Below are 24200 nucleotides of genomic sequence, written 5' to 3'. Positions count from 1 at the left end.
CGGCTCCTTCACGCCTTTTTACGACGCGGTCACATCCCTCCGACGAGTTTCGTCAGGGCGCCCAGGCGTCAGACTGACGGTCCCCCGCCGGCTGCTCTCGTTCGAGATAGATCGGTGGGTTTCGTATAACCGCGTCAGCGAGCGCTGGATTCGACCCAGTCAAATAGCTCCCTTTCTACTAAGGCGCTACTCCCACAGTCTCCACGAGGCCATCAACATAAGTCGCGGGCGCGCGGCTGGCGAGCGCGAGCATGCGAGGGACCCATGCGCGTCGGCCGGACGCACGCCACAAAGCTCGATGGGCATCGGTACCGTTCGGGCGTTAGCATTGTCGGATTTCAGTGGGGCTCTCCTCATCGATCCGCGGAATGAGATTGAAGGATCCATTATGCAGAGTACTCACAACGACTCTTTTCTCACTAGCATCGGCATCGGAACAGTTCTTACGCTGCCGCAGTGCGACCTTTTTTGAGTGGTACGGTTTTCATTCGCCGGGTGCCGTGTCCGTACTGAATGCTCGGGTTTGGTGCTTGTCGGTGGGTGTCCCTCAGCCGGACTTCCATCTTGCACGTGTTCGTTCACGAGTTGGCCGGGCCCGTGAACTCTCGGCCGTCTTTGAATACCTGAGAGGTCCGCGGTCGGGGCGAGGCGCGACGGCATCCGCTCCGCGTGGGTTGCCCTGCGGACTGGTGTACGCTCGGCTAGCTCGGTGTCCGAAGACCTAATACGATTTCCACGTGCGCCGCCACCGAATGATCGGATAGAGAGCGGACAAAGATATTGTTAATGCGTAATCACGTTTCTCGAGACGACGCCCTAGGGCGATCGTAACGAGGGGCCCGGAGGTCTCTGGAACTATGCCATTAGCGCGCTGGCATCATCGTATCGTTGACCGCTCGTATCGACGTGACATGTTCCTAAGATCTTTACGAATGTACATGGTTTTAAAGGACTATGCGAGCTAGAGTTCCGAGCAGCCCAGCGCGCTGCGTACTTCCCTCGCGCCGGATTTTCACCGGGTCTCCCAAGTCTGCCGCGATCGGAGCGAGTCCTACCGCGAGAGACCTGGGGCTTACAAGTATTTGCTACGATGGCCGTTTGTCTCCTGGGTCCCGCGAGGGGGCCCCGGGGACCTGGCCGGTGATCGCCCGGGCTCGACTTGGTCGAGTCCTGGCGAGTCTGAGTCGATGGTGCCCTCCACCCGCCCCCCGGCGGCGCGCGCCGTTAGGAGAGCGCCGCCGAGGTCCGGCCGTCTAGCACCGTCAGCCCACTCGCGTCAGCCCGTCGACCCGCAGGTCGGTCCGCCGGTCGGGCTCGATGGTTCGATCCGCCGCCGTGTACGGTCGGATGTGTCCTTCGCGGGCACCACTCCACGGGACTTGCGGGAAGGTGACTCATTTTCAAAGAATAAGAGCCCGCCTCGTCGCCCCACAGGGCAGCGAGACGGGCTGCTCGAACCCCGGTTCTTACCCGACGACCGGCCCGGCCACAGGCGAGGACCGCCGCGAGTGGTTTTTTGACTGAACTCGGTCCCTCTACCCCCAGAGGAGGTCCGCTACGCGGGCCGACCTCGCAGGGCTCGTGGTATCGAGTCTCGTGTCACCGGTAGGTTCACTTAACCAGCCGTAAGTGGGACAATGGCTCGGTGTTAGCAAATTTAAAAGTCAGTATCCATCTACCGCGTCAAGGACGCCCCGGCCTTCGGCGAGCGCCGCGGTCCGTCATCCCCGCGACGCCCAGCGAAACGCACAAGCCCTTGGCTGTGGTTTCGCTAGATACCATTTTATATACATTACTAACCACTGTGTGACGGGGAGTTATAAGACCATTCCCTCGGGGGTTTTTACACCTTTAGCCATATGTCATGAGGGCGGCTCCTTCACGCCTTTTTTCGACGCGGTCACATCCCTCCGACGGGTTTCGTCAGGGCGCCCGGGCGCCAGGCTGGCGGTCCCCCGCCGGCTGCTCTCGTTCGAGATAGATCGATGGGTTTCGTATAACCGCGTCAGCGAGTGCTGGATTCGACCCAGTCAAATAACTTGCCTTCTACTACGGCGCTACTCCCGACACGTTAGGTAGTGGTTACGCATCAGTATTGGTTACAACCATTTTATATACAATAACAAATTATGAATATTTTATGGATATGGAAAATATGAGGAAGAGATGGGAACTATCAGCCAATTGATGTTAAAATGAACCGTTCCAGAAAATCTTTTATTCAAAATTGTTTAGATTATCTAGGACCTAGAGTTTAGGTCATATTTATTTTAACTTAATACAAATACATATAAGAAAAATTTTTATTAATCAAAACTGTACTAGTTAACTATAAATAAACTCAACAGTAGAGCACTAATTTTTGGCTAAACTTGGATTGGTTATTAATTCAATAACACAGTATTTTTACATTAAAAATGTATTTTTTTCAAATTTTCTTGGGAAAAAAGGTTTAAATTCCCATTTTACACCAAGTTAAGAATTATTAATTCGATTAATAGGTATTCTACTGTATTAAAATAATAATAAAAATGATAATATAAATATCGTAGGTATAGACGACAAATCTATAATCAAGGTGTATCAATACATCTTGCTATAATATAATTTATAAACCTAATTAAATATTACCTGTAATAAATAATAATAATAATAAACATACAATAATTTAATAAATTGTTAAAAAACCATTGACACGTTATTTTAATTATTATGATACACTAGTCATATCATATATTATAAATATTAAATATATTGTTTAAACTTCAAAATCCTTGTTTAGAAATAGTGTTACCTATATAGTTATGACTGAATAATGACGATTAAGCAAATAGTTAACTAAAAAAAATATTGTACATGAATTGTAATGGATGATAAAATAGTATGAACGATTAATATTTAATATGATTAATATTATACAAATTATGCACTAATATAGTATTATATGTAATATTAGAAATTTACCAAGTAGTTTTCAGTCGCTGAGCCATTACTTACCATATTATTGTCTATTTGATTGGTACATTAATTACATTATATTATCTTCGTGTAGCCTTCTACCTCTGGTTCTGGTAACCATTTCCCTTGGCCCTCTCTCTCCTCTACAATATAATTTTATTTTAGTAATAATTGTATGAATTACCAAATATCCTACGAGAGCCCCTATTAAATACAATCCATAAATGTGTAAATCCTGATAGTTATTGGTTACGACGTTTTCCAATTCTTTGTCTATATCATTTACAATTTCGTCTAATTTTCGGGCGGATTGGTGTAAATTTTTTAATTCTGGCATTTGAAAGTTAATCTTTTTTAAATTTGTTTTTGAATTCTGTATTTTGTCTATTTTTAAACCTAATTCGGAAACATTTAACAAGGATATGTCTGGATTTATATTAACTGATATATTAAATTTTTGATTTCCTCTCCTGATGACTTAAGTATCACTGTTAGTGTATATAACGAGCATGAATTTGGTAACCTAATAGTCCCTGTCCCTTTTAAAATATGAAACGTTGTTGACGTAGAACAAACTAAGGTGGTTTGTATTTCCGTAGCCACCAAATATAAAAATGTGTTTTTTGTTTTTAGTTTTTCAAAGTAAGTATTATTATGATAAATATGCTGCACAGTACATTGTTTCGGAAGTACAGTATTATTCGTCAATTTGAGAAGCTGTATTTCGCACAACGGGTATGATCCCAAATAAACCAGCATATCTAAAGCACAATATTTTATAGTAACCCCTAGGGTGCATTTATTGTATTCAATATCAGAATATGATATAAAATGTTGGTTATCAGATGAAATTGCTAGATATGGATTATTGGGCTGGATAAATATAAATTGTAAATTTGTTAGCTCTATTGGCATAGGCCATGTCTGAAATAAAGTATAAATCTCTGGAGTACATATAGGAAAATTTATAATAAAAATTAATTGAAAATTTGAAAATTTAGTAGTCACTTTTAAAAGTTTCATAAAACCTGCCAGTGATGAATTAGTGTCAATATTTATTGGTAAGACTTGATTTACAGGTAATTCTCGCTGTATATTTTCCAAAATTGTTTTCAACTGAATGCTATTAAGAACTAGTGGGTGTAGTGTATTTTGATGTGCTAGTAATAAAGCATCTAATAATTCTTCTATTTCAAGGGAAAAACTTGTCAAAATGAAATTAAAATTTGTTAAGTAATTAATTAATTGCTGATTTACTTGAAGCTCTATTAGATCATTTTTCCTAACATTAATTTTATCTACCAAATCGTTATATTCTCGTTGTAGTTTTATGAAATTTTGTGAAATGTTGATGATACATTCGATATCTGATTTAATGATGATTGAACTAATTTTACTTGCGACTTCATAGTAACTAAAGTTTTTTTATTATTATTTTTATTCGTATTTAATTCTTGTTGTATTTGTTGAAAATCTTTGTCTCCCACGACTCCGAAAGCCCAGTTTTCAAATTCTCCTATTGCATTTATTAAACCCCTCTTTATTCTTACACCATCCTGTAAAGACATACGTTTTGTATATCGTTTCAATAGTTCCGTCTTAGTTATTTTTAACGTTGAATTAAAGTTACTGCATATATTTGAAACATTATGTTTGTTGACGGAACACAATCTATCATTGTAGTTCATTAAATTATTAATTTCATCAAATTTCTCGACAAAAACGGTCGTTAGTAATGTGTTAGTAAGTTAAATTCAATCGAATATACTATCATTTTATAAATTGGTTCATAATAAATACCCGATCCATGTCCTTGGTAGTTGTCGATAATCGTCTCTTCTGTTTGCAACGTATCTGGTATTATCACGCTTAATGCTAGAACAACTTACTGTAACTATTGCGAAAATTTTACAATTTATTAAATTATAAAAATTAAAACGAAATGATTAATTATAATATAGTATAAAGATTGCCGTTTAAGTATTATTAATGTTAAATATTAAATTACAATTTTAAAAACGATAGTTATGACACATTATTCATTGACTGTCGTAGTCACGCTCTAGGTGTGTTATAATATCAATCGCTTATGTATATCCTTACTTATAATATTATAATATATGCCCATGAATGAAATTGTGCTGAATTAATATTTATGTTGTTCACTCATTGACCTATATTTATTCAGCTAAAATGCCAAACTGTTAAAATATATGTATATTATGGTGGTCACTCGACAGTAATATTATTTACAACGTGGTAAATAATATGTGTGAGAGCACTTGCAAATTGTCTTTATGTTTTAATATTTTTAATTACATTTAATATTGTGTGGGGACCCTAGCTCATATCTATCCGAAAATGTAATTTACCTTGTATTAATCTTTACTGTCGTGAGGTAGATTTTGGTCGACTTTTTGAAATGCCGTATAAGGTTTTATATTTCTATCTTGGCAAGGAATATTTGGATTGTTTGAATTTAATAAAATGTGTTTTACTTCGCGAACTTCGGTCAATGGACAATTAGTGCGTTTCGAGTCGTTTTCATTGTTTATTACCTCGGTTTCGGGTAACTTGATTGCTTCTAACATTTTCCTTTCCCTTAGTAAAGCGCGAGAAGTATGAAGAGAACGAAAATCATGCGTAAAAGTAACTTGTGTCATTTCTAGGTCGGGATTATCATTATTTTTGTCATAACATCCTGGTGTCCAATGATCATTTTCAAAAAAAATTACTAGAAATTTCCTACTTGGCTTATAAAACCCTAAACCTGCAGTTTTTTTTAGAATTTTCGTAATTTGGGCATATGATTATTAAATTGAAATTATAAATTATAGAAATCAGCTACTGCTGCTGCGTCCTCACCGTCTAACCAAATTGGTTTTTCATGTAAATTTAAATCAAGTATATGGTAAATGGTTTCTGCTGTTACATAAATATTTTCGTGCGCCAGCATTACTGTCAACGCATATATTGCACAAAATCCGTCTCCCGGGACCTCAATCTACTTACTACTACATCTAACAATTTCATGTAACGTTGGCTGAATTAATATTAAATTTCTCATTTTTTCAATTTTGTTGTCATTATCCATATCCTTATTTAATGTAGTTTCATCAACTATTTTTTCGATTTTCAATTTAATATTATCTGACGTTCTACGTTTTTGATCGAATTTCAAAACAACTAAACCTTTATCACCTGTTAAAACTATCTGTTTATTAACAAAATCTATTTTGGCTTGATATAATTTTAAAAAGTCTGTAGGTACCTATTAAACTAGGTCCAACTAAGTTCCTAACTACCATGCATTTAATAGGGAATTTAATATTTTCGAACACAACAATTGTATTAATAATACCAAGTAGTTCTAAATCGGAACCGTTTGCCGTAATTAGCTTTACGCAATCGATTGCCTTTGGAGTGATTCCTACTGGTAAATTGTCAGCATTAATTATAGACGCAGTGGCCCCTGTGTCTATTACAAAATTATGTTCTACGTTTTCAGTTTTGCTTACTACCTCAAGTCTTTGACCTGGTTTGAATGCTGCCGGAAGCGAGGTCGAATACACGTCGTTATACATTTTTTTATTGTATTGTCATTATTTTTTTGCTGTTCAACAGTTACTGAATTTTTACTTGCGAATTTGTTATGAATATTATGGTCACTCATGACTGCTACTTTTTTTTCATTGAATAAACTATCAATATTATACTCGTCTATGCCAGTGTTTTTATTAATATCAATTTCATTATGCTTATCGTTAATTTTTAAGTTTTTTAGTTGTTTTGGAATTGGAAATAAGGTTTCGTCATTTTTATATTTTTTGCTATTATTGTTTCCAACCACGTTGTACTAGAAATGTTATCGTTAGAATTTTTTTGCTGGCACAGAGGGAGTCTAACCACTCTCTCTTGCCCTAATAGTTTTTTTGATCATTATGAAAATATGTTTTATTCAAATTACGTGTATCATTATCAGGCACCTGACCGATAGCATGCTGATTCATCGCGTTATTTACTTATACATTATTTTGACTGATACCATTTGTAGCATGCGATGGATTTTGATAATTTTGGCCTACGTTTTGTTCGTTAAAATTTGCACATTGATTACTATTATACACATTATTTTTATAATATTGCTGACTTTTTTGGTTAGGCATATTTTTATACCTATCATTCCAATTTGGTTGTGTATAGCCGTTATTACTATTAAAATGATTTGGAGGGTTATATGTATTTTTTCGATGGAAGTGTTTATTAGGATTTATATATTGATTCGGTCTAATTTCATTATTTGTGTTGTAATTATTATTTGGATAAAAAGTATTATTTGGGTGATAATTTTGATTATTAACATAATCGTTTGGAATAAATGAATCATTTGCATTATACATTTGATTATTAAAATTGTTGTTTGGATTAAATAAATTATTTGAATTCTGTTTTTGATTACTATAACCATTATTGTTATTATTGCATGGGTCGTAATTGCACATATTATTATTGAATGCATTGTTTGGATTATTTTGAAGATTGTGATATGGGCTAGGACTATTCACATGCATATTATTATTAAATTTCTTTTTCTGGTTAAAATTTCTATTACCATTGTTAATATTATTTAATTTAGATTTTAAAAATTCATTTTCTTTCCTAAGAGTGTCAATATCTACAGAACTTATATTTTGAAAATCTGTGTGCATCAATTTCGAATTTTCTATTTTCTTTAAATTAATTTCTAAGTTGTCTAAAGTGTCATTATTCATAATAGTTACGGTGTTATAATATTCTGGTGTTAGTGCCTCTAATATTATATCAATTTTCTCGGTCTCAGGAATGGTGCAATTTGTTTGACTAATTAAGTATAAAATATCTGCTAAGAACTTCGATATTGTTTCTGTCGATTTAAATTTTTTATTTCGTAATTTGTTTCTTGACATACGATTCCTAGCCGGCGATGCAAATTTTTTCTTAAATATTTGTTCTATTTCATCAAAAGTCGGATTTAAGTTATTAATTGTTAATGTCTTGTATAATTTATAAGCGGAATTTTTTAAATATAATGGCAAGTAAGTTAATTTTATTTGTGGAGACCACTCATTAGCAGTAGCTACCACGTTAAAGTACTCGAAAAATTCTAAAACCCATTCATCGCCCGAACCGTTGAAAATATTAGGTACAAATTGTTGAGGTCTTGCCATTTTATTTTTCGTATTTAATTTAATTATATTATCAATTTTTGAACTCGCGTCCAATTTATTATTTTGATTTACCTCTACAGATTCAAATTTTAAATTATTCGGTTGCTCAGTATTTTTAATTGGTGAAAGTGATTGGTTTATGTCTATTAAGAGATTTTCTAACTGTTGGGCCACGTCTTTAGGTCCAACCGTATAGGTACCTTTATTTTCTAATTCTACCCGTGAGTCTGGTTCGCTAATATTTTTTTCACAATGATTTTTCTGGCTATTATTGAAATTGAATGATAACTTATTTTCAGTAAAGTTAAGATCTGCAGTACTATCGTTATAATTATCTTTATCTTCGGTATCAAGAAGTCCAACTCTAAAAGTTTTTATTGCTGATTTCGCGAGATCCCTTAAGTGTACGAGGGTTGATGGTTCTTCACAATGTATGTTACAAAATTTTAAAAAACCGACTACATCAGATTTATCTAACAAAAGTATCCATGAAACCGTTTTCTGAGATATTATGAATTCAAATTTTTTTTCTACTGGTGTTAGTGCATTAAATTCATCTTTACTTAAACATTCGACTTCGTATAATGTGCAAAGCGTACATTTTTTAACTAACTTAGCCGATAAAGGTATCTTTCCAAATTTCGAATTTTCAAAAAAAATCTTCTAAATTATTCTCATCGATTTGTCGTAATATGCCGATCAATTCTGTTGCATTTATTTCTAAATAAAATATTTAATTTTGTTACTTTAGCAATCTGATTATTAGTATTTCGTTTAATATAAAATTTGACATCCATTAAGAGTCATTTGGCAAATAACTTCACATAAGATTCACATGACACCCAACAATAATATCACAACACAAGGGGTGTGCCTTAGAATCGAAATTTTTCTCGAGAAAAAACAAAATATAATTTCCAAAAAAAAATCGGGACTCCAGGAACGGGCGCCTCCACCAACTGTAACGTCTCCTTTTCACTTGGGCTCTTACCTGTTCAGGTGTCGTTCTGTTTATATTAACGAGGTCTCGGAGACTCGACCTCGGTGTATGATATTATTACTAGGTATTAGGGTTACCTTATGTGAAGCAAGTACTCAACGTAATATATATATATGTATATCTGAATATTAATGTATAATTATTATCTACTACAAGTTACAACATCGAAAGTATACTTATAAATTATAACTCCGGGCTACCAATCGGGCCATGGTGTGTCGTGGGTGACGATGTCCAAATGTGGGTTGAGCTGGTCGTCCGCAGGTCCTCTTCAGGTCGTTGTCAGCCCTCGAGTTCCACTATCGACCACCGACTATGACTCTTCATTCTTGACCATCCAACTATCAACCGCCTACCATATTCTATCGACTACCTCACTGTAGACTCTATCATAACTAACTACCGCCAAGCGTCCCGGTCGGTTATTTACATGATGTGAGCTAAACATCGCGTCAGCATAATATGTATTTTATACATTTATACACATTTATCATTACTAACACTCAGCATATTAGCCGTGCTCTACGTAAGGAGTAATGTACGATGTCGATGACGATAATCGTTACACCCATTCACCTATTTACTTCACAAATAATGTAAAACACATGTATATTACCATCATAAGTTAGGATATATCTTGCCATCTCTAGTAGATATTAAATAATTAGTCATAGTTTGGTTTTATATAGGTATAATATACATACATATATTCATAATATTATATTTCTCTATATTCGATCGTAAATATCAACATACTGATCATAAATATAAACATATTTATACTCCAACACATATAAGCACTATTCAGATCTTGATAAAACTATCTGAATAAGGCGATACGTAAATATTATAAACCTCGCAAAAATGTATAATTTCAACAGTCTACAATGCTGATATAAATATAGCTTTTATTGTATTCGACTTTACTCTAAATAATTGATAGGTACACATATTTGTATAATAATATCATATTTTCAATGAAAATATATACAAACTTCATATTCGTATTAAAAAATCATAATAGATGCATCCACACGAGAAATATTATATTTCTGTAGTTCTCATAAACATCAGCCTATTGATCGTAAATATAAACTATTTTCATACTAAATCCATATACAAATATCGTAATTTTAATAAAAACACATATAATTATTTTCATCATAAACCGTTGTACACAATATATTCACTATTTACATTTTCCTATGTTAAATTTTAATACACAGCTTACGAAATTCGAAATATTAACAAAAAGAATCATTTTAGCTACAAAATAAGTCTAATGTATGCAGATACATTTATTTCGTCATTCAGATTCATCGATAGACTATAATCAATATCACCATATATGATGATTTCATACGTTAACTGTTTAACTCAAGATACATTAAAGATCATCCAATTCATAATTAAAATCCATATGGTTTGAATTCAGAAATCACAATCACTCGCATACGTGCACGACTATATTTTACCCGGAGGGTTTACCTCCACCATCACCAAAAAAACGAAAAAAAAAAAATAAAGATTACTTCATCTACACTCTGTGAAGGATGAGGTAATGAGTCATGACCTTTAATACGATTAAAGATTACTTCATCCTACATTGTGTGAAGGATGAGGTAATGAGTCATAATGGATCATGACCTTTAATTTTTTTTTTTTCGTACTTTTTTTAGTATGCGAATATCGTATACGTATGTGATAGAATGACTCAACCCGTGGGTTGAGTAGAAGCGCTACCATGGGTTGAGCAGAGGTGTACACGGGTTGAGCCATCAGGTATAGGGTTGAGCCAGGAGGTTGAGGTTCCAGAAATCTCTTTTTATTCCTACTTATAGAAAATGATAATATAAACCAGCGAAAACCAGTGAAAATCTCAGTGTGTATTTTAGAGTTACACCAAAAAGCAAAATTAATTTTGTCGATTTTTCCGACGTTTTTGAAAACTATTGTGAATTTTGAACTCCTGAATGCACCAATTAGATTCACTTTCCCATCCAGCAAGTTACTGTTGAAGAAAATCAAAGCTGTTTACTGCCCCAAATTGTGATGACAGACACAAAAAAAAAATTAAAATTAAAAATTAAAAATTAAAAATAAATATCTATTCTCCGCTCAGAATCTACAAATAGCTAATAATGTTTATAATACAAGATTTACATCTTTAAAAAAAATCTATTTCTTATACATATTAATATAATTTATAATTTATTACTGAGTCTTGGTAATCAATGAAAAAGAAATTAAATATTTTTTTCAAGTAGATTAGATTTTAAGTGGAGCAATCATTGTGTTGATTTTACAATAATGGTGTTTTTTTATTGTGTCTGTCGTCACCGTTTGGGACAGGAAAACTGCTTCCATTTCCTTCAACAGTATCTTGTTCGATGAGAAAGTGAATCTAGTTGGTGCATTTGAGAGGTCATAATTCCAATAGTTTTCAAAATAGCCGGGAAAAACAGCATACAAATTAAGGAAAAACGGGAATTTTCATACAAAATCGATTTTTTTTTTCGGTGTAACTCTAAAACAAATTACCGTATAATGTATTTAGGTAACATTTTCACGGTTTGTTTATGCTAGAATTTTCTACACGATAAAAATGTTGATTTGTTTTAAACTGTTTACGGACAAGAAAAAGATGAAAAAGCTTGAAAATTTAATACAATAGCTTCTAATATATTGTTACAAAAACGTTTGAAAAGTATTAAAAAATTCCACAATTCTTTTTTTATAAGTATTTAAAGTTCAAATGTTGATAAAATATAGAACAAAATATGAAAGTTAGCAAATTATTTTTAATTAATAATTTATAACAATTTTCTTTTTAAATCTAAGTTTTGAAAATGTAATACAAGATTCCTCATAAGTTTGTCTACCTTAATAAAAAAAAAAACAGGTAAGACATACCGAATGAAATGCACAATGAACTGTGTTGAAAAATATAAAAAAACACACATCATTATAAAATGAAATACATTCATCGCTCCGCTCAGAATCTAAAACTTTATGAATTTCCAACACAAAATAATTGGCAAATTTTTGTAATTTTAATTTTGAACAAATTTTATCAAAATTCCAATGTCTGATGCTCATTGCTCATAAAAAATTACTGTAGATTTATACTCATTTTTTTTTTAATTATCACTAATAACGACGTATGACAAACATTGTAAATTGTAATACATTTTTTAATTTTTTGACAGTGAAATTTTTAAAAAAAATCTATAAAAAACTATTAATTTTCTGATGCCCATAACTAGTTAAAAAAAAGTCCGAATATTTTGAAAATGTATCCTCGTAGGTACATAAAATGGTTATATAAACATTCGGTGAAAAAGTATCTACGGTTTTTTTTTAGTGTTGCACCAAAAATCAAAATCGCTTTTCTCAAAAACTGGTTATGCGTAAAAATCTCTGTTTTTCCTTAATTTTTATTTTTGTTTTTTTTTTCCGTTGTTTGTTTAAGAAAATCCTTTTTTGTCCTCTAGTAAGTACCAACTAGATTCACTTTCTCTCAGAAACGACTCAGGTCAAAATTTAAAGCATTATTTCGGTTATTTATCGTGTACATTCACAAAAAGAAATAAAACAAATACTCATCATTGTAAAATGAATACATCAATCGCTACGCTCAGAATTTTAAATTACACTGATATAAATATTTATATACAGTACTTATGTACTAGTATTACAATATAAAAATATATATTTCTTTGAAAAAAAAAAATAAAATAAAAATAAAATATTTTTTTAGGTACGACAGTTTTACATAGTAATGTAAATTTTCATAAAAAGTTTATGTTCAAAAAGTTTAAAATGATGAAAATATTATAAATTCTCATATATATTATATTTTTGATAAAATAAATCTTTTATTTTATTAAGTTATATATTATGTATAATAAAATTAACCTACATAATTATATTTAAAACTGTGTACCTACTTGTATCACCATTTATCGATATTAATAATGTTTTAAAATTAGGTATGCCTAAAATTAAACGTAATATAAAAAATCTGTAATTCAAATAAATTTATCTCCGTATTAAATATTATGCATTTTAATATGCTGTTAAATAATTTGTAATTTGTACTTAGTATAAAGGATGAGTGTATAATATTATATGAAGGTTTTCCTAAATTTCTTGATTTTTTCGCTGTTTGATATTTTTTTGATATTGATTGTTTGAGTAATTTCCAAAAACTGTTTTTTATGAGTAGTTATCACAAACTATATATTATCTTGTTTTAACACAAGACCACAGTCCACAAGTAAGAACTTTTTATATTTGACATTCATGTATTAATTAACATTTAGATTGTAAGAATACTGAATAGGTACCTCTAAGTATATTTTAATTGTATTTAATATTCACAGTCGTTTAATTCCCAATTAAATAATTAATATTCAACTCACATACCAAACGTAAAATATCAACAATTAATAATTATGTTAAGAAAAATACAGTATTTGGGGTGGGAATCAATAAAAATAGCATAGTTGATCTGCAAACATTGTTTAACCAATTTTAGCTAATACATATTGGAACTCATGTTCAACTAGGCTTCCAACTAAATATATACATACCCCCGTTTTGAGGGAATAACATGTTTTTGAGTTTAAGTTCTCCATACTTCTGTTTTTTTTTTTTGTTTTCAATGCTACCTATTAAACTGTCAATTTCACATTTACGACTAGCATTACAATACGGTTCATATTCGCAAATCTAATAAGATATATTACTTAGTTATGAACTTTCAGGAATTTCATAAAAATAATTACAATCAATACATACATAAATTTCTTTATCAAGGAAACCAGCTAAAGTTGCTCCGAATTTTTTCCATCAATTATAAAACAAACCAATTGTAAATAATACATATTGGAACTCATGTTCAACTAACCGTTTTTCTTTACTTAACACATAAGTTGTGATACAAGCAGCAAGAATAAATTATGGACCTAGAGAACAATATTGTTTTCATGAAATAATAATACATTTTTGATAACATTTACATCAAAAATATTTTAAAAAAGAAAGAAATGCATTACAGACTTGTTTTGCTAAATCCACTTTACTATTATTTACATTTCACGTTCTAAAAGTTGGTAGGCGTAAGCTATGGGATGGTAAACATAGTAAAAATATAGAACATCACAAGTATTTAATAAATAAGTTAAGAATAATTTTGTAGTCTTCAAATGGTTATGAATGTGTTAAGGATATTTTATTAAATACTTTCAATGTTCTATATTTATATTCTGCTTAGTAACCCATAGCCCACGCTACAAAGCTTTCATAAAATGAAATGTGCATAAGAGTAGAGTGGATTTAAGGAAACAATTGTGTGATGCATTTCAGTCTGCTAAACTGTCATCTGTTATAAAACTATTAGGTTAGGTTCACCTAACCTAACCTAACCATTTAGTTTAGCGCCACCTACCACTTTGAATTGTACTAGGATCTGGAATCAAAAAATAACATGGTTGATCTGCAAGCATTATTTATGCTTTTGCAACTTATGCTTGTAGTTCTACTATGCATTTTTTAAAGATTTTAATTTTCTCTTAAATTGTTATTCACAATAGAACGTTGTCTACGATCAATTTTCCATCACTATATGTTGTACCGTGCGTGTCAAGTTACCCAAATCCAATTGATAATCCAAAAGTCTTTTTACCTTTAAATTAATAAAATAATACAGTTACTCATACCTATACTACTTTTATACATTTAAATATAATACCTAGTTGTACTCTTAAGGAGTTCACGATAAAATGCTTCTTTTTTGGTTTTCAATGCTATCTATTAAACTATCAATTTCACGTTTACAACTAGCATTACAATACGCTTACAAAAAAAATATTAAAATAAAATATTTTTAAACATATAAAAATGTTTAGTTTATTATATATTTTAGAATATTTAAAATAACATGAGTATTTTATCGCAGAACAATTGATATACGTTAACGGCTTAAACTACTATAACAATATATGTTTTCCATTATGTTTATTACAATGTTCTATTGTCCTGCAATTTATCATCATGGTGTTTAGGTATAGAATAATTTTAAATAATATTAAATTTTGATAATTTCAATAATTAAGATTCTTGATAATCGTATATATTACACAGTCAAATTATACGTAATATGTGCGTATAGCACTAACTATATTATTCTATAATGTGTATCAATATTACTTGTATTGCCCGTAGCGCATATTTTGTATCATCAGATTCGCAAGTAATAAACTTGTTATATATATTATTTATTGAGTTTATTACTATGCTTTAGAATGTATAATATAGAATATATATATTTTTCTATTTTTTTTTTTTTAGTTAATGAATTTTATTTTGCAAACAAAAATGATTGATTAATTAGTGCCAGCGACTGCTGGTTTGGTTTGAATGGTTGCCAACAATAGTGGATAAGACAAGCACAATATAGTGGTGCTACTCGGAATGGTTCTGTAATTCCACATTTCAAAAAATACCATTTGAATATGTTCAAGTTCAAATTTTGACAAAATGTATCCAATTCAAAATTTTAAAATTATTTTGTTGTTAAAAATGTATAAAATGTTCAACTATTATAGCTAAGGATTGAACATTTAAAATGAGCTTCCGTTTAAATAGTTAATTCTGTAACCAAAAATTATAAAAATATACATAATCAATGTTTTTTTAATATTTATTTTAAGTTCAAATTTGGACGATATTACATAATAAATTACCAAGAATAACAATTTTAGTTATATTTTTGTAATTTTATAATATTCAATTTACTGTCTACCGAATTAATAATAAGTAATAACAAATAACAATATACACATAATATTTTATACTGGCAAACTGTCTCCGCTAAAAATCCTTTTTTTGTAAACAATGATATTATATCATTGAATTCAAATGTAATACAATTCATTGTACAGTGACACACATGTAATATAATGTATATAACATATATTGGTACCTTTAACTATGCATTATTGTTTACTAAAATATAAAATGTTTCAATACTTAAATTATTGTTTCTCATATTTTAACATTTTTGGTTGGTACATGCAGGAAAGGATAATAATTAAGTTTTTACTATTTAGACATCCTATCGGCTATTGTTGAATTTTGAATTTGAATTTTTTTTTTAAATCAATTCGTTTACCCATTATAAAAATTATATAATGATTATTATTTGGGAATAAATAATACATTTAATTTTTTTTATTTAAATACAAACTTTGACTATCATTAAAAGAAAACCATTTAATTATGATATCATTTTTGATTTTTGATGTGATTTTTAACGATATTTTGAAATCGATTTCATCCCCTATTTACAATTTACCATGGTGTACAACATTAAATGTGGTACCTATTGGTGTTCACTTCAAAATGTTTAAATCGGAATTCTAATAAATGCATTACTTTAAGTGTAAGAGTGTGGTAAATGGTAAACATATGCTTGACAAATCACCATATTAAATATAGTAAATATACCAATACCTATTATAAAGGAAGATTTTTAGCTATAATTATTTAATTTATAATATCCATAAGTTATAATACGTACAAATATATCAGAGATTTATAATATTATTACTTATACGATGATTGCCCCAAAACAACCCAAAAACGCTTTTAAAAGTAACAAAAATGCATTTTACTGCAATGATGTCTTTAAGAAAATATTCAAATAATTTTTCAACATTTCTTAGCAAATGAAAATACGTACTTTACGAAAAAACGCTATTATGGTGTAACAAAAACTGACCAATGTTAGTTGTTAATGTTCTGAGTCCCGGATGTTAGAGCTCTGCATGGTCCGCAATTTCACGGACCGAACCGGACCGATGGAGAATATTTAAGACCAAAACTGGACCGAACCAATATATAAGGCTAGAACAACAAAAAAATGTGCATTCGGGGTGGCACAGATCAAATTCCTAGGTCACGTCATGGACGGTGAAGGAATGGTTCGGGAACCGGAGAAACTGACGGCGATTCAGGAATAACTGGTTCCAAAGAAGACAAAAGACGTGTTACGGGTGTTAGGCGTTTGTGGTTGGTACAGTCAATTCGTGCCACACTACGCCGAGATCACAGCACCACTCACGAGTCTGTTGGCCAAAGGGACCAAATGGCGTTGGTCAGAAATTGAGCAAGAGGCGTTCCAGAAGTTGAAGGAGTCTTTGGTGTCCCCACCACGGCTCTAGCCTCCTCTTCCGGGTAAGTCATTCAATCTACAGACCGACACAAGCGAAGTCGGAGTTGGTGCCGTGCTCTTCCAGCAGGGGGAGAGTGGTGACAGGAAAATAATTTCCTATGCCAGCAAAAAACTCAATCCAGCACAGGGAAGAAACTCGGCAATCGCAACGACCACGGCGTCTCCATCGACGTCCACGAGATCACGACCGACAACCGGTCTGGTCACCGCCGGCGTCACGAGCCGCCGGCCCGGCCAGCGGTGGTGGTGGCAGGCAGCTTTTGCCTGACAATCGTCGACACAAGACGCCCTTGTATATATATATATATATTATATTGTATTTCGTTAATAAAACGTGTGTCTTGCCAAGACGTTATTGTCATTATTTCATCTAACCGTGCCTACACCTACAGTACAATTTAAATTAAATATGAGATTAGTATATATCATCACTAAAATTAACTTAAATGATCTTTAATAACATTACGAAATCACCAAACAATGAATCATCGATAAGATTTCTTTACAAAAACCCATCCCGAAAAACGATAAGCGTTTATTCAAAACTCAGTTCATAGTTATATTCAACATTAAATTATTTCTGTATTTTGTACTGTTATTTATTCTGCTCTCTTGTGTATCAAAATAAAGATAACAGTTCGTTTTTAAACCAGTTTTATAACGGTAAGAAATATTTATTTTATTTATATAATGCAACAATTTTATCTCTTTTTTCTTCGGGACATAATAATATGGTTTGTATTGTAAAAACTTTAATTTTCATCAACATTTTATTTTAATATTTTTGCGTGGTATTCAGTAGTATAGACATTTTAAACATCGTGTTTAAAGATCTTGTTTATGAGTTTTGAACAAAAGAATGTAATCACTGTGTATCTTATGCATATTTTATTCTGTGAAATCTACCGTAGGAACCTACTTTCGTCCATCACCGGCCTGTTATAATTTATTTTTTAAATACTGAGCATGTATTGAAATTACAATGACGCGTGTTTTGATTATTTCTGAAAACACTTTTTATAGCAAAAACATGTTTTGGTTTACAACATTCAGGGTAAACATCACCGGTAAGAAATATTCATTTTATTTATATAATGTATTACGGATCTCCAAGAAGGTCCGTGCACTAATAAAATATGAACACTTGCGAACTAATTATTACTTTCTATATTTAAACTTGAAAAGAAAACTTACAATACATTTAATGAATTATATAATGTCAAATAAAATGGTCTGACAATAATAATGTTCTGGCGAGATTAACAATGTTCTGTCTACTCCTCTAAAATCCAACTGCCACGGCTTGCTATACGAGCCATGCCTCCCTGGAATTGCTGTCGCAGCAATTCCTTACAGGCAGTCGCCGTCGTATAATATTATATTATACACTATTATATATCAACTAATATAATCAGGGGTTCTTAACAAATGTGACAATATTATTTCTTTTTTCTTCGGGACATAATAATATGGTCTGTATTGTAAAAATTTTAATTTTCATTAATATTTTATTTTAATATTTGCCGTGGTACTCACTATATAAATTTTAAACATCGTGTTTAAAGCTCTTCTCTTTGAGTTTTGAACAAAATAATATAATCTTAAAAACTTTAATTTTCATCAACATTTTATTTTAATATTTTGCGTGGTATTCAGTAGTATAGACATTTTAAACATCGTGTTTAAAGATCTTGTTTATGAGTTTTGAACAAAATAATATAATCACTGTGTATATTATGCATATTTTATTTTATGAAATCTACCGTAGGTACCTACTTTCGTCCATCACCGGCCTGCTATAATTTATTTTTTAAATACTAAGCATGGATTGAAATTACAATGACGCGTGTTTTGATTACTTCTGAAAACACTTTTTATACCAAAAACATGTTTTGGTTTACAACATTTCTTGCAAAGACTTTGTGGGAGTAGGATGTTATTGTACGTTAATTTTTTGAGTTTAACGATGTTATATTTTATTAATTATTGATTTCTGTATAACGTTGTTTAATGTCATAAATAAATTATAAATTAAAAATATATATTTATTAGTACTGATTTACATAAACTATGTGAATTCTGTAAGACTTATAAGTTATGATAATTTCATTCATCCTCAAGTAAACTGGTTGTTTAGTGTTCGTTTATTGATTTTTTTTGATTTTGGTAATTTAATTTCTTATTATATATTATAATAATCTAATTTTCTATACAGTGTTAATAGTATACAGTGTTAATAGTCTCGGTTAATGTTTATGTAAATCAAATACTAGAGTAGTTTATGACGTAAGAATATCGCAGCTTAACTTTTAACTGAAGGAAATTTAATTTCATGAACTTCAGGTGTCACAGTTGATTATTTTCATGAACTTGGAAACCATTGCCTAATATATCACCTGATTATTGATGATGTTCAATATTTTTAAATATATTACATATTAATATTGGTAGAAATTATATTTAATAACTGGCCCATGTCTGATAAACACGTAGCGTCACTGGTTACCAATATATACAACACCGCAAGAATGCAAGATACACGTTTGCCGCGTTTACTAAATTGAACTTAAAACTTTAAACACAACGCATTATGTTATCTTCAATACTTCTATAGATAAATAATTCATTGAAACATCATGACAATTTTTCTTATGAACTAATATTTAATAAATAAGTTTTAACTTTTATTAAGTTTTCGGGCTATTATAGGTGCGTAAATCCGTAAAATGAGATTTTACATTGGGTATGCGCCGAAAATCGAAAATCTGCTGACGGGTATACGCCTTATACCCGCGTAACCGTATACCAATACACCCTTATTGGTACAAATGATATTTCTTTTTACATATTACATGTTAATTTGTACATGCTGAAAGAAAATACGTTGTATTATAGCAATTAATCTATAGATATAATTCCCATTAGGCATGGAAAAATTTATTTAAGCCAAATAACGTTTTGTTACTACATAACATTTCTATTTTTGCACCTACAAGTTACAACTATAGTAAACATAATCAATATTAATATTTTTTATACATCAATAAGTAATATTTAATCAAAAATCAAAGAAAGTGAAGTTTAAAATAATTGTAAAGATGTAATTGTTATGATCTCGTCGTTTTGTTTTAGACTACCAACGACATGTCTTCTTCTAATTCTCCTTGTCAATTTCTTCAAAAGATGGTAAGCCATCATTCAACCATCAAAAGGCGTTGGACAAATGTGTGTCTGATTGGGATAAGGCTAAGGCAGCTAGAGATAAAGCAGAAACAGACCTTGCGCTTGTTTCACCCGAAAAGCCGAATGATGCCAAGCCAATTTAAAAAAAAAAAATGTTCAAATACTTTAGTAAGTTATTAAAATCATAGTGTAAATCCAACTACTTTTTAACGTTAACATTGGCGGCTGGTAACTCATCTGCTCCATGACGTCACGCTTGGCTATTCGTCAATTATCATTATATCGTTATATCGTACCTTTCTATTATTTTTTTAAATAACAATACGTAAATACGATTATCGGTAATTTATAATAGTTAATTAACTATATGTTATGTTTATATTTATTCGTTTATTTTTGAAAATTGTATTTAAAAAGAACCAAAAATAAAAGTTAAAATAATTATTGTAAAAATGTAATTGTTATGATCTCGTCGTTTTTTTTTAGACTACCAACGACATGCCTGCTTCTTCGTCTTCTTCGAAAGATGGTAAATCATTATTCAACCTTCAAAAGGTTAGGTTAGGTTAAATGTAGACCATACGCTGCTGTTTGATACGAAACGAGTTAATAAATTATGTCGTTGTTTTTGTTCTCAAGTTATTCATTAAAAAAAAAATATTGATCTAGTAATTACGAATTACATTTTAAAAGTTTTATATATATATATCATAGTACTAATATTTATTTATTTTCCAAAATTTGTCATATTATATTATGTCTTATTAGTTATTATAATAACAACTGTCAACTATTGTACGTCACGTATTGAATAAAATATGTCGACTAATTAACTAAACGTGAGGTTTCTATTATTTTTTCTATATTTCTTCTGCTTTATATTTCTTATGTCCGTTGAAAAGACGGTGGTGTAATTTTGATTTTAATATAATATGTTTATCGTTTAGTTGTTTTTATTAAGGATTATATCAATTTCGTTGATTAAAATTAAGTCAATGTGAATTTCGTATGGTATTGAATACAATTATCTAGAAACCAAAGTCTAACCTTGATATGAATGTTAAACTCACATAGCATAGTGTTCGAACAGCGCCTAAAATATTTTGATTTGTTTTGAATTGCTTAGGAACATTTTCTGTTTCCAATTGTATTAGACTTTTTTTCTATGAATGTCAATAAAACTTTATTTGTTGGGTAAAAAAGCTTGAAAATATAATACAAGGCCCTACTATATTATTACAATGATATTTGAAAAATAATAAATATTCGTAGTCACGGTTTTTATTTATAAGCATTTAGAGTTCAAATATTGACAAAATACGGAAAAATCACTAAAATTAGCAAATTATTATGATTATTATGAGTATGTTGAAAATATTAAAAAAACATAAGTACAATTTTTGATAATTTAAAACAAGGTTCCGCGTAAATTGATATATATTATATATAAATTAATAAGTCAATGTGAATTTCGTATGGTATTGAAAACAATTATCTATAAACCAAAGTCCAACCTTGATAAGAATGTTAATCTCAGATAGCATAGTGTTCGATCCGTGCCTAAACAGATAGTTACTATGGACTAATATTCGAGCCTTTTATTTGAGGATTGTGGTTGGTACGAGTAAAAAGTTTCAAATACATCGAAAATACTGCAATCTGTTAATAGTTGTATTATGAATAAGCAAATCAGTTCATAAATTTGTTTCAAATTCCTATATTTATTTAATATGAGTATGCAAATTGATGAAACTTATTAACGGAACCATATAATATATTTTTTAATATAATAAAACCGGTTGTTATAAGGGAATAAACTGTAATATTTAATTGTTTTGTTAATTATATTATAACGTTACAATAAAAATTGGATGGACTAATAAGTTAATTATATTTATTATAAAATTATCTTATCGATATGTTATTAAAAACGTAATAATATCTATTTGATGACATTCATTATTCTCATATTCAAACGTCAGCGCTTTGATAAATTTTGGTTTTCTTTAATCTAAATGCTATTTATATTATGATGAAATGGTATGCATATCGATATAATTATTAATTATTATAATAACTATTAAAACAACATTAAAATAAGAAGTATTTATATTGTCATTATTACATTTACTTTGTATGAATACCCAAATCAATTCAAGCAATTAAATAGAAAGGTAATTATAATATTATCGTATTCAAATAAATATAATGTCAATACTATACGAAATGACTGTATATTTCTAATTATGGCCATCAGCTTTACCGTAAGTATGATCATTGTAATAAAATAAATACTTACTCTCGTTGAGTTTATATTTAGTTTCCAACATGTCCAAACTAAATGAGCAATTATCGGAGGGTTATTGCGGATTCATGAGGAGTATCATGAAAATCTTTGTAAAGGGTAAACTCTGGATGTACTAATCAGATCTTCTGGAATATTTTTTTTTTTAAACAAAAGAGTATATCACAGAAAAGGTTTCCATAAAAAAAAATTTTAGAAAAATCTATACATATAATCAAATGTTGAAAGTTTAAGAATTTTTTTGTAGTTTAAATGTATGAAATGTTTCATTTTTATTGGTTACATTTTAATTATTATGGTCTATCGATGTAATTGCTTGGATTAATTTTGTTCTTCATAAAATTAAATCTTATATTTATAATGATACATTCTTTGTGTTTTAATAATATTCTAATAATTACATTGATAAATGCATACAATTTTATCATAGTGTTACTATTCATATTTAAGAAAAACAATAATTATCGAACTAGTGACATTTAAATATGAGAATGGTAAATGTCATTACTTAAATATGATTAAATGTTTAATTACATTACTACATCTCCAAGGAATGAAATATATATTGTTGCGTGCACTCAACTTACAGGAGAAGGGGACACATATGCAAGTATTCATCAACTTTATTTAAATGATAATAATAAATAATAAGTGGCAACATTGCACAGAAAAACGAACGTGATCTTGTTTTTTTTTGGGGTAATTTTAACAATCCACTGTTTGATCAAAATCGTACTGAATCGTGTTCCCAAAAAGGTTTAACGTATGGAATCTTGCATTACCGGTACGTAATAGCATAGAGCTATAGGCTGGGTGGGGTAGTCGGATTCTCCGGATTTTCGGGGTGCACAGAACATACCAAAACTTACTACTAAACACACACCAACATACTTCACGATCACCACGTGGCTTATCAGATTTGCACACCTACGCCAACCATTCTGATCGAGCTCCATAAACGAATACACAGTGTGTAAAATACAATAAAAATTTTAGAAAAATCTAGCGGAAAATTTGGAAATTTGGTTGTCGAAAATACAACAGTGACGCAACAGGTTATGTTAAGATTTTGTATTAATTGATTATAATCGTAATTCACCATACGTAGAATACGACAAACTTGTAATAACTTTGGTACTTAAGAGTTAAATCATACACTCCGTGGGTTCGTGATGCCTAACCTAACCGCAGGTAGATTGCCTAACTGATAATATACTGCTGCAAACCAGAATTTTTATTCCGGGCAATGGAAAAGTTAAGATTAATTTTATACACCATACACCGAATATTAAATAACGCATTGAACAA

Source organism: Metopolophium dirhodum, chromosome 1 (assembly GCF_019925205.1).
Source record: "Metopolophium dirhodum isolate CAU chromosome 1, ASM1992520v1, whole genome shotgun sequence".
NCBI classification, from domain to species: domain Eukaryota; kingdom Metazoa; phylum Arthropoda; class Insecta; order Hemiptera; family Aphididae; genus Metopolophium; species Metopolophium dirhodum.
The sequence above is the reverse complement of the archived record's forward strand: the minus strand, read 5'-3'. Positions refer to the sequence as shown.